We start from the raw sequence: 15,533 nt of genomic DNA, 5'->3' as shown, positions 1-15,533 counted from the left end.
TCGTAATTTACTTGGAATATTTGAAATGAATTTTCCTTTGTTACGTAGCAAACTTTCAGAACTACCCGGTATTTTTTGAATAACAAGTTAATCATTATTATAAATCCGAGTGAAATGTCAGCAAAAATTTTTTCAATTAAACACAATTCTCAATACAAATCGTCCTTTTTGAGTTACATCATCATACTTATTTATTTTTTGATTGTTGAGTTATTTGGAGTTTATGATTCGACTAGAAAATAAATAACTACAGAAAACGACTTTATAAATGACGAAACAGTTTAGTCCGAGTAACAACAATAAATAAATTGTAATTCAATCTAACAACAATAATCTAAACAATCATAAAAAGTATGACGGATTGGATATGCAAATAATTTAAAACGAATTACCCACTTAATCCTGAAGACTTTTTCAGGTGTAATGCATGTTGGGATTGAGTCATTATGTAGTTCCCTATTTCCCCTATAGTTTCTATTGCTTCATTTCCTCGATTTTCCAATGCCATCTTCATTTATTCTGTCCAGTTTCTCCTCAGTTTTCTTTTCTTTTTGAATAGTTCTTCTCACATTCTCATAATATGGTGGAACCATCTGAAATGCCTTTCTCCCATTTTGTTTTGATTTTTTCGAAATTCATATTTTCTCTTATAATGTTATTCCTTATTTTGCCATATCTTGATTTATTCCCTTAGAAATCTCATTTCTGTACGTTGAATTTCGCTTTTTTGTTTATGTTTAAGTTTCTTCCTTGCCTCTGATTCGTCTATCAATATGAGTGTGCCTACTTTTTTTATATATTCCTGTTTTTATTTGCTTTACTATCTAAACACTGTGTCTTAATTGCATTGAATAATCTTCCAGGTGCTCCAATTCTCCCGTTTATCTCTCCAATCTTCCATCTTGTGTTAGTCTAATACCTAGGTATTATTAAGTTTTCTTCTATACCTCTCTATTCTAGGATTTGTCATATTTTAGTTCTACTACTCCGTCGATTCCTTTTTCAAGATCTATAAATCATAGATCTCCTCTTATTACTTTTTCACTTATTTTCACTTATTTGTCTTTAAAATCGCCCGCAATTTTGTACATACACCCAAATTTATTGGATTTTTGGCGAAAGAAGATAATCATTTAATCATTTTGTTGTCATTGTTGAGGTTATGTCGAGTGTGAATCAGTACTGAGCAGTATAAATTGCAACGTATTGAGGAGTTCTTCGCTACCTCGGAAGGAACTGCGAGGAGTGCTTCCTTCCTCCCGGAAAGAGTTACAAGGGGTGCTTCCTCCCTTAATAAGCTGCGAGACCAAACACCTGGACAGGAAGCCTTTCTTCAAATATTTTAAAGCTCAGATTATATAAGATGTATATTAGTACTGACTACATAGTTCTTATAGATTGATCACTTTATAGTTGGTTGAGGTTTTAAATGAAATACTAAATAATAAGAGTCTAACCTAACCTAACCTAACCTAATCTAACCTAAAGTTAATTTTTTATAGGAGTGAGTATTTTATCTTCTCTGGTGATTCCGTCATATTATTCATGAAAATATTGTCCACAAACTATGCACAGTCTCATACCTTTCATAAAATATTCCTTGCATAATTAACAATATCAGTTTTTGTTTGTTTCGATTGTCTTTTTTACTTTCTGTAGCATTTTCACATGTTGAGCTTGAGAGGCTTTTCCAAATTTATTACCAATCTTTTTACATGATTCTATTCATAGCAGGTTTTACCATCCGATTAGTTTTTCTGACTTTTACTGAAACGGGGATGATAACCTTAAAAGATTGGTTGAGCTTATCGGCTTTTGAATCATCGAAATAAATAGACGTGTGTGAAGAAGTTGAAGTCCAGTCCTGTCTTATATTACAATGTTTCTTAAGCTTCAATGCCTTCAATGTCTTGTCGGAGTTCGTGTTCTTTTCATTTGAACATGGTGGCTGTAGCTCCAGCTCATTCTTTTCTGGAATTTCTTTGTTAATGCCATCATTGGGAATCAATGCTTCATCAAATTTTACTTTGGGGTTGAATGGATAGATCTCAGTTGCCGAAAACCCAGATCGAACATTTTTTGGGCCCATTACACGATCCCATACTGGACAACAGATTCTGCCAAACCTGGATTTAATTATATCTCCTAGTTTGATGTGAGTGGTCTAAGGGTTCCAGCTCGTGTGTTTTATTGCTTAGTAGGTATAGAAGAATAATTTCATGTTTTTTAGTCTCATCAACAATGTAGTAGTCGAGGGGTGATTTCACATCATCAGAAATGAACAGGCATCGTCCCCTTGGCTTGAGTTTAGCAAAATGTTCAATCGATTTAACTTATGTGGCAGTATGCATCAAGCTTTTAGGTGTCGTTTCAATAATAGGGTCTGTAGGTAAAGTATTGATACATTTTATCCCTCTCGCAATTCTACGTGAAAATCGAACTCAATCATCCCGCTGGAAACTGTCTACACAAAATATAAACTCTTTGATTACTCTGTGTGAATATCAGCTTTAAATTAACATTTTCTTTAACCGATAATTTCCAAAGAAAAAGATCACAAACTCTATCAGGTTCTATTGGATTTTTTTTTTGTTTTCGATTGCTCGGTCTATGATAAAGCGCAACAATCGAAGTCGAAAGAGAGAGGACAAAAATCATAGCCAAGGAGATCTTCATGCAAGAAGACGAATGGTAGTTACCACAATGTGCAGTTGACTTAGTGAAAGGTCACAAAAATCTTACGAGTTATGTTTAGAACACAATAACATTCTAAATTAAAGTGCCTCAACACATGCATGGCTGTTTCATGAAGTAATTATAAAGCTCGAGCCTCCTAAATTATGGTGTTTGTTGCAATCCTTCCATTCATGATGGTAAAAATCATCGTCATTCCTGAAAATTATGCAAGATTCTTTTACAAGATTATTGCCGTGGACATCCAAAAGTATGATTAACTCAATAAATTTAATAATTACTTATGATTCTTATTTTCAATTTAGTTATAAAAATGTTTAATCTATTTATTATAATACCAGCATTTATGAATTAATTGGAAAAAAAGCAGGATATTAAAAAGGGAAATTATATATCGCATAAAATATAATAATAATAAAAATTTATAACATAGTGATTTTAGACCATTTTTTTAACTATGAATTTCTAGTTATCTAGTAGATCTCAATTCTCTTGAGTTTTATTCTATTTTCTCGAGCCATACATTGGAATATTATTATATATCAATTAGTTTTGAATAATTTCTTAGTTAATTGCTTTGTGAATATAGCAAAAAACTGTGAGTTTACATTGTTTGTTGTCGGTGCCTGTTGTTTTAGCAGAGATCGGCGGTACAATTAATGACGATGACATCAAATCACCTCACCACTTTAATGAATATTCCGTTACAAATTGCCTTAAGGCAGCAATATTTATACTTTTGCATAAAGGAGGAGATAAAGATTAACCATTAATTTAAGGCTAGACTAAATAATGTTACCTCCAGCCTAAACAACCATCACTCTTTGATACTAGCTTATCTTGAAGCAACCTACACGGCACTTCATAGAACTATATCTAGCTACCTAATCACCCTTAAATCATGGTGCGATTCTAATATTCTGCGTCTCAACGTTTCTAGAACTAAAGTTTCATCATTCACAAATACATTGCAGCCTCTTGTGTTAATAAAACCACCACTGACATCATTGAATCTTTGAACTTGTTGTAGACAATTCCTTGATATGAAAAAATTAATCTCTACGAGTTTCCAATGACCTAACGTTATAAACCTCTATGGTAGTTTCTTACGCACTTATTGATTCTTATCTCCGATATACCCCTCACTTGTAGGGGTGCGTCTTTTTAATAATATTAAAAATATTGACTTTTTGCATCCTTAATCCATATTTGAATCCGTTTGCCTAATAAGCAGGCAATTTTAGAAAATTCTTTGCACAGTTAGGCACGCATACGTCATGCTCGGAATTAGGGCTCTATTGTGTACAATGTGAAAAAAACGCACAATCATTTGTCAAATGAAATTAAGTTTATTTCACAAGAATTTTAAGGCGTATTTATTGGGAAGTGCTTTCTACGTGGTAAACGATTTTTATTCTAATACTCAAAATTATACAAACTGGTTTAATATTAATACTGATTCTTAACACAAATTTTCACATTTTTAAGTTTTGCCGAATTTCATTATCTGGTTTATTTCCATTATTAAATTTGTGTTGTTTGGAATGTATATGTTCCCACTTAAGTTTTAAGATATGGCAACACTGGCAACATGTAAATATAACAAATCTGACATTACCAGATTGATATTTTTAATGGTAAACGTGTTATCATACGAGTGCTATTCGAATTGTTTACAGTATGTGAATTGGACCAAAAGCAGTGTGTCTATTAACTCGCACCGACTTTTGGTGGTGAACCACATCTCGAACCACCGCGTATCGCCGGTTTTTCGACTTCCTACAAAATCGAATGTTGTACTAGAAAACATCGATGCTGTACGTGAACTGATATTGCAAGATAGTCATGTAGCATACCGAGAGATTGAGGCATAATTGGGCATTAATTTCACTCGCCCACATTCAATATTGCGTGAACGTTTGGCTGTCAAAAATATTTGACAATCTCTAAGAAGAAAGATCGTGTTAATTGACGCAAGAACGTCTATAAGATCGTGACAGGCGACGACATATTAATCCGAAACTTAACAACAATCGACACCATCTTCGGCGCAGAAATTTGGGGATACAGAATTACCAAACAACCAAACGCAATCGAAAGACCATTCCTACGCACGTGAACCAAAGCTTACAAAACGACACCTACAACAGCCTTGCACGTACTAGTCGGATGTATATCCTGGATAATACTCGTAGAAGCAAATGCGATCTACAGACCAAGAGACTAAACACTCACAACTCATCGAGACCAAAGCAGAACTAGAGAGAATAACTTTGAAAATGGATAGATAGATAAATATAGGATAATCAGACAACAAACAAATGAATAGGACCTCATTTTGAACACCGACTCCAAAAGAGGAATATCACAATTAAAAAAGAAACTAAAGACATAACTAATAACAATGAAAGATGCTATATGCAACACAAAAACAAAGAAGATATAGAAATGAAGGTCGAACATCACCGGGCAAGACAAACAAACACCAGACATCAAATATATTAGCAAAGGACAACTGGAGAAGACAACAAAACGCAACACTACAGGCAGGAAGACTCCCAAATTGAAAAAAGATCGAAAACCGGACTAGGACATATACAGGAATACTATGAACGTTTTAATCTGAGACAGACAACAGGAAAATGTGAGGAAGACAACAAACCCGAACACAAATATCACATCATACACGAATGCATCATAGAACAAAGACAGCAGGCATTCAAAACATTTACAGTTAGGTTGGAATCCATACCTACCAACAGAGATAGACGCACAGGAAAAAAAATTATTACAATGGGTGAAGGAATTGGAACAAAACGTGATATTAGATGACGGAAATGAAATGATAGGAGGAACCTATCAAAATTAAGACAGAACCGATACAAACAACTTAACATTAGTCTTCTTTACCCAATAATTTTTGGTGTGTGGTTGATGGGACGGTGTTCTTCTTGGTTAAGGTGTTCCTAGAGAGGGAATTTTACCGCATGCCAAAAGGAAGGTCAATAGGCCGAATCAATTTTCCTGTATGAGTCTTTCTAGATGAGACAAATCCAACAAAAGTTGTTCATACACGAAGCACTTCGGTTTTTTCAGAATAACTGGACAGTTGACACCACCATTCCATCAGAGCAGCGTAGAACGGTCAATTCTGAATGGCAAATCAGCATTTTGTCAGAATAGTTCGAAAAATCACAAATAGCAGAAGCTCCCTCCCTAAAACAAATACGTTTTATCGAATTGATGAGTCATCCGCCGTACAGTGCTTTTGGCCTCCATTGATTCCTGTAGATCAAAAATATATTGAGAGGTAAACGTTTTTCTACCTCAATCGAAATTGGAAAATTTGTCTAAATAAAAAAATTATGAAATTCGGCATATATCAGATCGACAAAGAATATTTTGTAAAAACTACACCATTGGCATGTTAAAAAGCACAAATTATAGGTAAAAAGTTTTGAAATATTAAAAAGGAACAAAGAAATTCAGCTTGCTGACTCTATAATCATTTTACGAACCTTAAAGACAAAACAACAAAACAAATACCGTCGCTCCTGTTCGTTTTGTTTTTAAATTATTCAATTCCACCTTTTGTTCTATTTGTGAAATTTCAAACTCCATTTAAAATGAAAATAATGTACCGGAAAGCCACGTATGCCTCACTACTTTCGTATTATGAAAATAATCCTTTCCTCTGAGGCCAGTTTGGCTTTCCTGGTGGGAAAACTTTTAATTGATGGTGCAAAGAACACAATAAAGAGTGAATATTCACTTTGACGGTGTTTTATTTACCCAATGATATTTGGATTTTAGTCGAGTTTATTTGGAAATCGACGCCGCTAGAGAATATAATTCAATTTTATAATATAACGGTGTTGATTTCAAGCAAAATTTAGACCAACTCTTATAAACAGTGTTAGGGAGAAGTGGCCAGTGCGCTGAACACGAGTCAGTCTGCTATTTTCAGAGTTTATCGTCGTTACAAAGTTACTACTAAGGTGTACATCCTAGAGAGATGAGCGATTCATTGTCAGCACATCGCTGATTTCAACAAGAGTTCGGAGAAGCGCGAGGAGTGCTTGTGAGTGGTTGGACAGTCATAAGAACACTCAAGGTAGGTAACCTTGAACCATCTACGATTTACCACAATATACAATCCCATCATCTTATCACTCTTATCACGATTCATATCGTGATCCATTTACAAATTTCCATCTCCTCCACTGGTTTGGAGGATCAATTTAAGGTGTCCCTTACTTGTTTCGAAGGTCTATCAGAGAAAATTTGCAGAATACTCAAACTCCACGGAACTGGCATAATCTTCAAACCAAATCAGAAACTCTCTTACATAATCAGGTCGGTTAAAGACAAAATATCCAATGAACAACATGGAATGTATGAAATTCCCTTCTCAGATCGCCCCCGTTCCTACATTGGCCGGACAAATCGACGTATTTCCGTCAGAGTAAAGGAACATTTGTTGTCTGTCACTAATTCCGATATTTCCTCCACCCTTGACCAGCATCTTATCCATACCAGACATACAATCGATTTCAATAGAACCAAAACTATCGTCTCACTACGTTCTTTAAAGTCAGGATTATTCGAGAAACTATCGAAATAGAGGGACGATCAAACTGTCTGAATTCTCGACGTTTCGGCTCCCACTTTGTAGCCATTATCAAGAGAAGGGTGACGTTAGGGTGGTTTGCGTTCATTGCTATGAAGTGATCATCCAAGAAAAAAGGGTGATTCGTTGCGTGGCGTAGGCAGATCGAGACTACGGAATCGGATTACTTCATAGCAATGAACGAATAACCATCCTATCCCCACCCTTCTCTTGATAATGACTGCAAAGTTGGAGCCGAAACGTCGAGAACTTTTAAAATTCGAACGCGGTTCAACTCGTGAACTTGGTTCTTTTATTCATAATTCCGACCGCGTTTTCTTATTGGGAACGTAGCGATGGAACACCAAAGTGTACTAACTTTAATATATTTGTCAGCTTTCGAATACTTATGTATTAATCTGTCTGGGAAATAATTAAATACGATTAGAGGTGGCTTTAAATTGTATCAATTCTTGTAAAAACTTGAAATGATTGAAATATTCCTACATTAAAAAGTCGATCTGTCCACCAACATAAGTCAAAAATGAGCAATATTGATACCAGATATACGTAAAATTTCATAGAACTTTAGTAATAAAATGAATAAATTATATCAATTTATCACAGTTGATTAAGAGGTTATGGAGACTTCTTTTGTACATCGAATAAGCAAAAATGTTATCCTGTAAAGTCCATCGATTTACTGTACTTTGTATATGAATATTTCTCAACTGTTTATCGTTACATGATTTAAACTTTCTTCTGTACACTCTACTGTACCAATTTCATACATCTTAAATGTCTTCATCTGCTCTTTGTTAGTTTTTAGACTGTTTTTCAAATTTGATATCTTGACAGTTGTATTTCGATGAATTTGATACGTAACCATATCCCCCATTCGAGATACAGTCAAAAAGCCCGAGTTTTATTTGTCATGTTATTACTAATTTGATGTTGAGCATTGAATCCTACAAATTTTTTTATATTTAGAACACACATCACGAACGCGTTTGGGAAATTTGAACAAATGATTATTTATCTTGACAATTGACATTGACAGTAGTGACACATTTTTATTACACCAGCGCCACGATTGGTAAACGTCAGAACTAAATTTGTGTTGCTGAAATTTAGATGCAAGTCTACTTTCTTATAGGGTATGTTTTGTGGGTGACAATATTAATTATTTGATGATCTTATTGAATCAAATTTGAGCTGCAAAAAGAAAGGAAAATTCCATATCAGAAACTAGGCTTTGTATTTCTCATAAACTATATTATGTATATGGAAACGATATGAGATATTTGAGAAGGTAGGTATTTAGGTTAACCGAAGTCAATCATAATCAATCGTTTGTGTGTATGTACCTTATTAGTTGACGTGTTGTACTAACTACATTAAAATAATAAACGTTCATTGAACAAGTAGAATTATACACGATTAGGTTACGTAATAAGGAACAAAGATCGTGACGAAGTGTAGATATCTTTATGTTAAGGCCACAAGAATTTGCATATTACGACTTTTTACTGGTTTCACGACAACATCAACCAAATCTGAATAATGTAATTCTTCAGCTTCACAAACGATACAACGATATTTATTAGAAGTTTTTTTGCTAATTAATTATTATTTTAGCGGCATTTCCGTCGAGTTGAAAAACTATTTAAAAACAATAATTAACGAAAAATTATATTGGATAAGTTTAGTATAGGAAATGGTGACTGTAATTTGTCGATTGAGCTATGGATATATCTGCACCTTCAAATTCTAGTTCTAGTATCTGTTGTTTACAGAATAGAAGGCACTTTCCAGTAAATATGCCCGAAATGCGCGATTTGATTTCAATTGGCAAGTGATTGTGCATTTTTTTGGATTGTAAAATATTGAGCCCTCAACTGATTCTGAACGTGAAGTAGGTAGGTAAAGGAAGGAAGGAAATTGGAGAAGCGTGCTTACGAATTAAGCAAACGGAGTCAAATATGAATAATGAAGGAAGGGTCAGAATTTTTAATCTTTCAAAGAAGTCCCTGCAGTGAGCCCTGCTGTTTAGTCTGAGTGAATATCTAACAGCTCTCTTTTGTAGTTTGAAGATTCGCTCAAATCGAGTCGCACCGCACGTACTCCACAAGGATAAGGAATATCGAAGAAGAAGGACGTGGATAAGTTCAATTTTTTGGATATTAATCTCAGCGCAAAATAGGAGGAACTCAATTTTTTAGATAAGGCGGCAAACTCCCTTTTTCCACAACAATGATGGTGTGCTCAATGGACACGTACGAAATCTTCCATGTAGAATATTATCCATATAGAATAATATTCAAGGATATTTAGGAGGGATAATGTTAAATTAAGTTAACCGAGGAAACAGAAAAAAGGAAAATCTTCTTAAATGGGTCAATTATCAAGCCATCGGATAAATCATCACCAGATTTTTTTTGTTAATTTGGAAAATAAAAGAAAACAGATATCGTAAATTGTAAACGTAAACGGTTTCTTCAGATCTTGATTTTGATAACTGCCAAATTACAAGAAACAATTGAAAACATTCCCAGTCAACGCCTACTTTACTTGCTAAGCGGATTTTTTGTCCCCGCACCCTTGTTTTTATGCTGTCGATGTTTCCCTAACGACGAAAAATTAATCGTAGATATTAATAAATAATTCTCTCGAAAACTGGTTTTAATAAATGATGGCCATTGTCTCGAAGCGGTTGAAGATGGCCGATCTCATGAAATATAAAAAAAGTAGAGATGAACTACGGAACGAACATCACAAAAACCAAACGAAATAGAATGCGAAATAGGCATTCCTCCTAACCAGTTTATTCGACGAAGAACCAACGACAGCTGTTCGAAAAGAACCAACCATGACAACTTGATGTCTCGACTTTTTTTATTGACTAGTAGAAAATTGCAAATATTATAAATAATTACGGAGATGCTGCGACGAACAAATGTCGTTTATTGATTACGTAGAAAAGTGAAATAAGGTTCGTAGAATGTTGAATCGATTAAAATAGAAATTGGGGGAATAAAATAAGTCGTTTTGTTGGATTGTTAGACAATACACGGATATTTCAAAACAAGAAATGTCACTTTCGTCGGAATTATTGAAGTAGGACTCACAAAAGCGGGCCGACACGACCCGACCTTCGCAGTTATCACTGTTTATACGAGGGAGCTGTGGCGATTAGAACTAAAACATGTTCACTGACCAATTCAAAAAACCAAATGTAAAAATTTTGAGTTGTTTATTTGGTGGATTCTAGCAAATAATTTTCCAAATAAGCAAAGACTTCTTACAACTTAAGCAAATGAGTCCCTACAGATTTTTGAAGATGAGTTTTGAAATGTTTAATGTATGATATGATGTATAATATTACTTTGAGGTAACCTTTTAGAATTGGAAAATGGTTTATGCTCTAAAAACTAGCAGCTATTTTTTTAATGCATTTTCATCCCTTCATTCTTGTCACAGCTGGTCACATTTGTGAGACTCCCCCCTCCCTAGTGTGTCGTCACATATTTTGCAAAGTACATTTAGAAAAAATTTATTGAGAACAGCGGTTCTAAAATCAGTTTTATTTCTAATCAAATTATTGTTTAATGAAATTAACATCAAAACAAACAATTAACGAAACAAAAAATATTGATAGAATTATATATATTAAAGATATAAACTTAATAATTGGCCAGGTATTCAAGCATTTCCCCTCCGGATTCTCCAATGCAGCACCGATTTATTCGAAATTTTCACAGATAATAGGTGTGTATCTAAAAGCGAGATCTACATGGTGGACGCCACCCTTTTCGGGGGTGGAAAAGTTTTTACCCAAAGTAACTCTAGAAATCGAAAGATCAGCAAATTTAAAGAAAAAAATGTCGTATAAAGTTTTCTCGCCAGATCAATTGTTTTTGAGTTATTCGCAATTGAAAAGTACAATTTTTCAAAAAAAGTTTTTTACGTATAACTCTGTAATAATGCATTTTGTCGAAAAAGGTGCAATGAACAAAAATGAAGCTTATAAAAAAACAAAGAAATTGAGATATATTTTAAAATCTTAATGCTCTACCTAACGCAAGTTATAGATACTTGAATAATTTTTGTTTTACGTAATTGAGCATTTAACCTCAAGTAACGGGAAAAGGGTAAATTTTTTAACAAAAAGTCATAGAATACTTTTTAACGAGCTTAAAAAGACCTTTCGAATGATTACTGATAAAAGTTGTTTCGATTGAAATTTTAGTGAGATATGATGTAAAATAGTTACAGCTAAAATAATTGCACTAAAACTAATGATATTTCATTGAAAATCAAAACTTATTCCTTGTAGCAAATAATTTATTTGGATGTTGTATTTACAGCACCAAATCCACATTCGGCTAAATATGAAGATGGAAACGTTAGTAAAAGTTTTATTGAACATTTTGTTGTATTTGGATAAGTATTAGATTTCTGTTTCCTCTCAAACCATACCATGCTTCATTTTATATTGAATAAAATTCTAACTTGCTCATGATTTTGCAGTTTTACGAGTTCTTTTTGATATTGCATATTTGATTTATCTGACTAAACCATTAACATTATCTGCATCATCTATGTTGATAAATCAATTTACTTTAAATCTTAAAACTTTTCTTTTAAATCAGCAGACAGAATATGTAAAGAGGGAAAGAGTTGTTTCATATTTTTTAGGAACAAGAAACTGTTCAACTCAAAGAAGCTAAACCAAATATCTTCCTTTTTGTATCGACAAGAGTTTTATTTGTTGCTTGATTTAATATTTCAAATATAAAGACATGTAATCAAATACTCATTAAATATTTCTAGGATACATAAATAACTGAAAAATATTTGGAGTTTTTGGGGTTTGCTCAATAAAAAATTTTCCTAACGCCATCCGTATTCAAGATAACTATATTTTGGAAGCTGATACATCCAATGAATTTGTTTTTATGTCCGACTCTCATAGAGGGCGCTAGTTACACTGTTCTAACCAAGTAGTATTGAGCATAACTTTTTCGTTGTTAGATTTATTTAACAAAATTTCAAATAAACTTAAACATCATTTAATTTTACACCAAAAAGGTATTCTTGATAAAAGTCGATACTGTCTGCCGTTTTCGCAATATTTTGATTTGAAAATTATGTAATTGATGTTGGTATAAAGTATTGATAAAGTTATTAATTACAGAATATATTGGGACTGAGGACATCCGTTTCTTGTAACGTTTCACCAAAATCCAGTCTAATCAGTATAGAATCTTGTTTTTTAAAGTTAAATAAGTATAGGCACAGAGCTATTGGAGGATTTAGTATGAAACAAAGAACAATTTTATGATCATTGCGATTCCGGGAATCAAACTGTTGTTTGGGCAGTTGGTACGCGTTATGCAGAAAAGTTTCCTCGAAGAAAAATTAAAAATACATTTAGATCCATTGAACGACGTTGTAGAGAAACTACGAATGTGAGGCCTAAAAAATTCTGCTAGGTCAGAAAATACGATTTTAAAGTTGATCAAAATCCAACAGTTAAGACAAACAAATAAATCTTCTCCAAGTACTTGGAGGATACTTAAAGAGCAACAGCTACATCTTTATCATCTCAGGCAAGTTCAAGAGCTCTTGCCAGACGATCTTCCGGTTGGACTGGATTTTTGTCAAACATTACAAGAAAGAAAAGCTCTCAATCCAAATTTTTCAAAATGTATTCGACGAGACAGACTTCTGGTGTGATGAGAATCGACAACATGTCAAAAGGGTATCAATTACCAACACTCATTTAAAGTTAATGTTTGGGCAGCAGCTTCAGGTAACAAATTAATAGGTTATCACATTCTATTAGCACTTTGATAGAAGGTGTCGTGATTGGTTGAATAACCATTTTACGAATCGATGGTAAAGATACAGAAGCTTCGATTTATTGGCCTCCTCGATTTTAATACCTTGGATTACAGAGTTTGGTCGTATCTCAAAGAAAAATTTTATGCTACAGAGGTAAATTTACCAGCAGCGGTTATTACTTCAAATGTTCGGAATTTGTCTGCATGAATTTTTTCTTCTGTTGCAAACATCTATAATTCTTATATCTAATCAACAAAATGTACACCTCATAGTTTTTCATTGAAATTTGCGGCTCTTCCGAAAGAAAAGTTATTTGTTTGAAACTTTATGTGTTATGTGTTTATCGACTGTCTTTCGCAATCGTCATTTATCTGTGAATAATGGTAATAATAGCTAACCTCAGTATGCGTCGAACAACAGTTACTATGGACGACAATACTACAAAAAGTATAAAAGCAAAGTAGTCGATTTTAAACAGTCTATTAGGAAGCGCTTTATAGCCACAAAGCGAAAGAACTAACTTTCACAGTGGCGTACAAGGATTAATAAGGATCGAATATAAAACTTTTAATAATATTAGGTAAGAAAAATGGTAATTCAACGAAAACACACAAATTTTCATCATAAAGTCTCACATCAAGAGTAGAAACTTTCAAAATAATACCTGAAAAAAAGTCATTGGAACAACATGGAAAATAGTAAATTTGATGCGATCAAAAGGATAATATCCCATAGAGGAAACGCCAGAGTTGACAAAGGGGCCAAGCCTGGATTAGTCCTGGGAAGCCTAGCTTCGGCGTACCCGTATTAGTCCATGCGTGGGCCAGGATACTTAACTCAGCTTCGGCCATACGAATGATTACCCAAGCTTGGGCCAAGGCTAGGATACCCAGCCTTGGCCATTCATTGGCCACCCAGGCTTGGGCCAAGGTTGGTTGACCCAGCGACGTTTTAAATTTAAGTGTTTTCTTTTTGATAGACATTTTATTAATCGATTTCAAAAATCAATATTCAAATTGATGCTTAATAAAATTAATTGATTGAAATATTGAGTAATGACAATCAATATTTCAAATAATTAATTCTATCAAGCTGAATTGGAATGAAATCTTTCCCAACTACATTATGAGCGTTTTCATAGTGGGATTGTGGCAATGTACACCAAAGTGTACTAACTTCAATATATTCCGAGCTTTCAAATACTTATATATTCATCGTCTGGGAATTAATTAGTTAAAAATTGCGTCGTTTCAAATTTAGGTATTTCTTTTGATAGAGATTGTATTAATAAATTTCCCAAATCATAATTCGCTCGATATAATTAGTTGATTGAAATAAAGTGTAGGCATAACCAATATTTCAAACAATTACTTCTATCAAGCTGAATTGAAACAAAATATTTGCCATTTAGATTATGAGCATTTTCATAGTGGGATTGTGGCAATATTAAACACCAAAATGTGCTTTAATATATTTGCGAGCTTTCGAATACCTATGTATTCATCGTCTGGGAGTTAATTAGTTAAATTTTTGCGGCGTTTTAAATTTAGGTGTTTCTTTTGATAGACATTGTATTAATCGATATCAAAAATCAATATTTCTATCAAGTATGAATATTGATTTTTGAAATCGATGAATTTGATGTGTTTTTAAACGAAACATTGAAATATAAAACGCCGCAATTCTCAATTAGTTAATTCACAGATGTACGTATTGGAAAGCTCGGTATATATTAGAGTTAGTACACTTTAAATTTCGATTTTGCCACAATCCTACTATGAAAAAACATTCTTAAGAACGTATATATGTTACCGAATCCCATTGAAATAGAAGTAAACTATGCGTATCATCTAAATAGAATATATACAAATGCAGTACGTTTATAAAACAAAAAAAAAATAGAAATGATAAGTTATGAAACAGCCTTTTTCTTACAAATATCACATGCTTATTAGTATATTCTTCAGATATGGACGTCGAAACCCGTTCTCAATTTTTTCTCTAACTGTATACAGGCTGCAACTTGCACGGCTTTAGAAGGGAATCCATTTTCGTGGTATCTTCAATTATTTTCTCTTATCATTTTGTATGTACACTTGGTACAGTAACATTTCTTAGAGTGTCGATTTTTCCTCAAATTAAACCTGATTTTTAATGGACGGAATGAGATAACTTTTATTCAAAATTTTATTGTTTTAATTGATAATATTCGTTAGTACGCTTCTGAACTAGTATAAAACATGGAAGCCGATGGGTACAATGTTTTTAGGATAAATTATAATTCAATAAAACCGGTTGTGAATTAGAAATGCAGTTTTGATATAACAAAGAGACTGTGGATTCAAATTCGACCTAAAGAATGGATATTAAGGTCGAGTGTTAC

The sequence above is a fragment of the Diorhabda sublineata genome, chromosome 7, assembly GCF_026230105.1.
Source record: "Diorhabda sublineata isolate icDioSubl1.1 chromosome 7, icDioSubl1.1, whole genome shotgun sequence".
NCBI classification, from domain to species: domain Eukaryota; kingdom Metazoa; phylum Arthropoda; class Insecta; order Coleoptera; family Chrysomelidae; genus Diorhabda; species Diorhabda sublineata.
Note: the sequence above shows the minus strand (reverse complement) of the source record.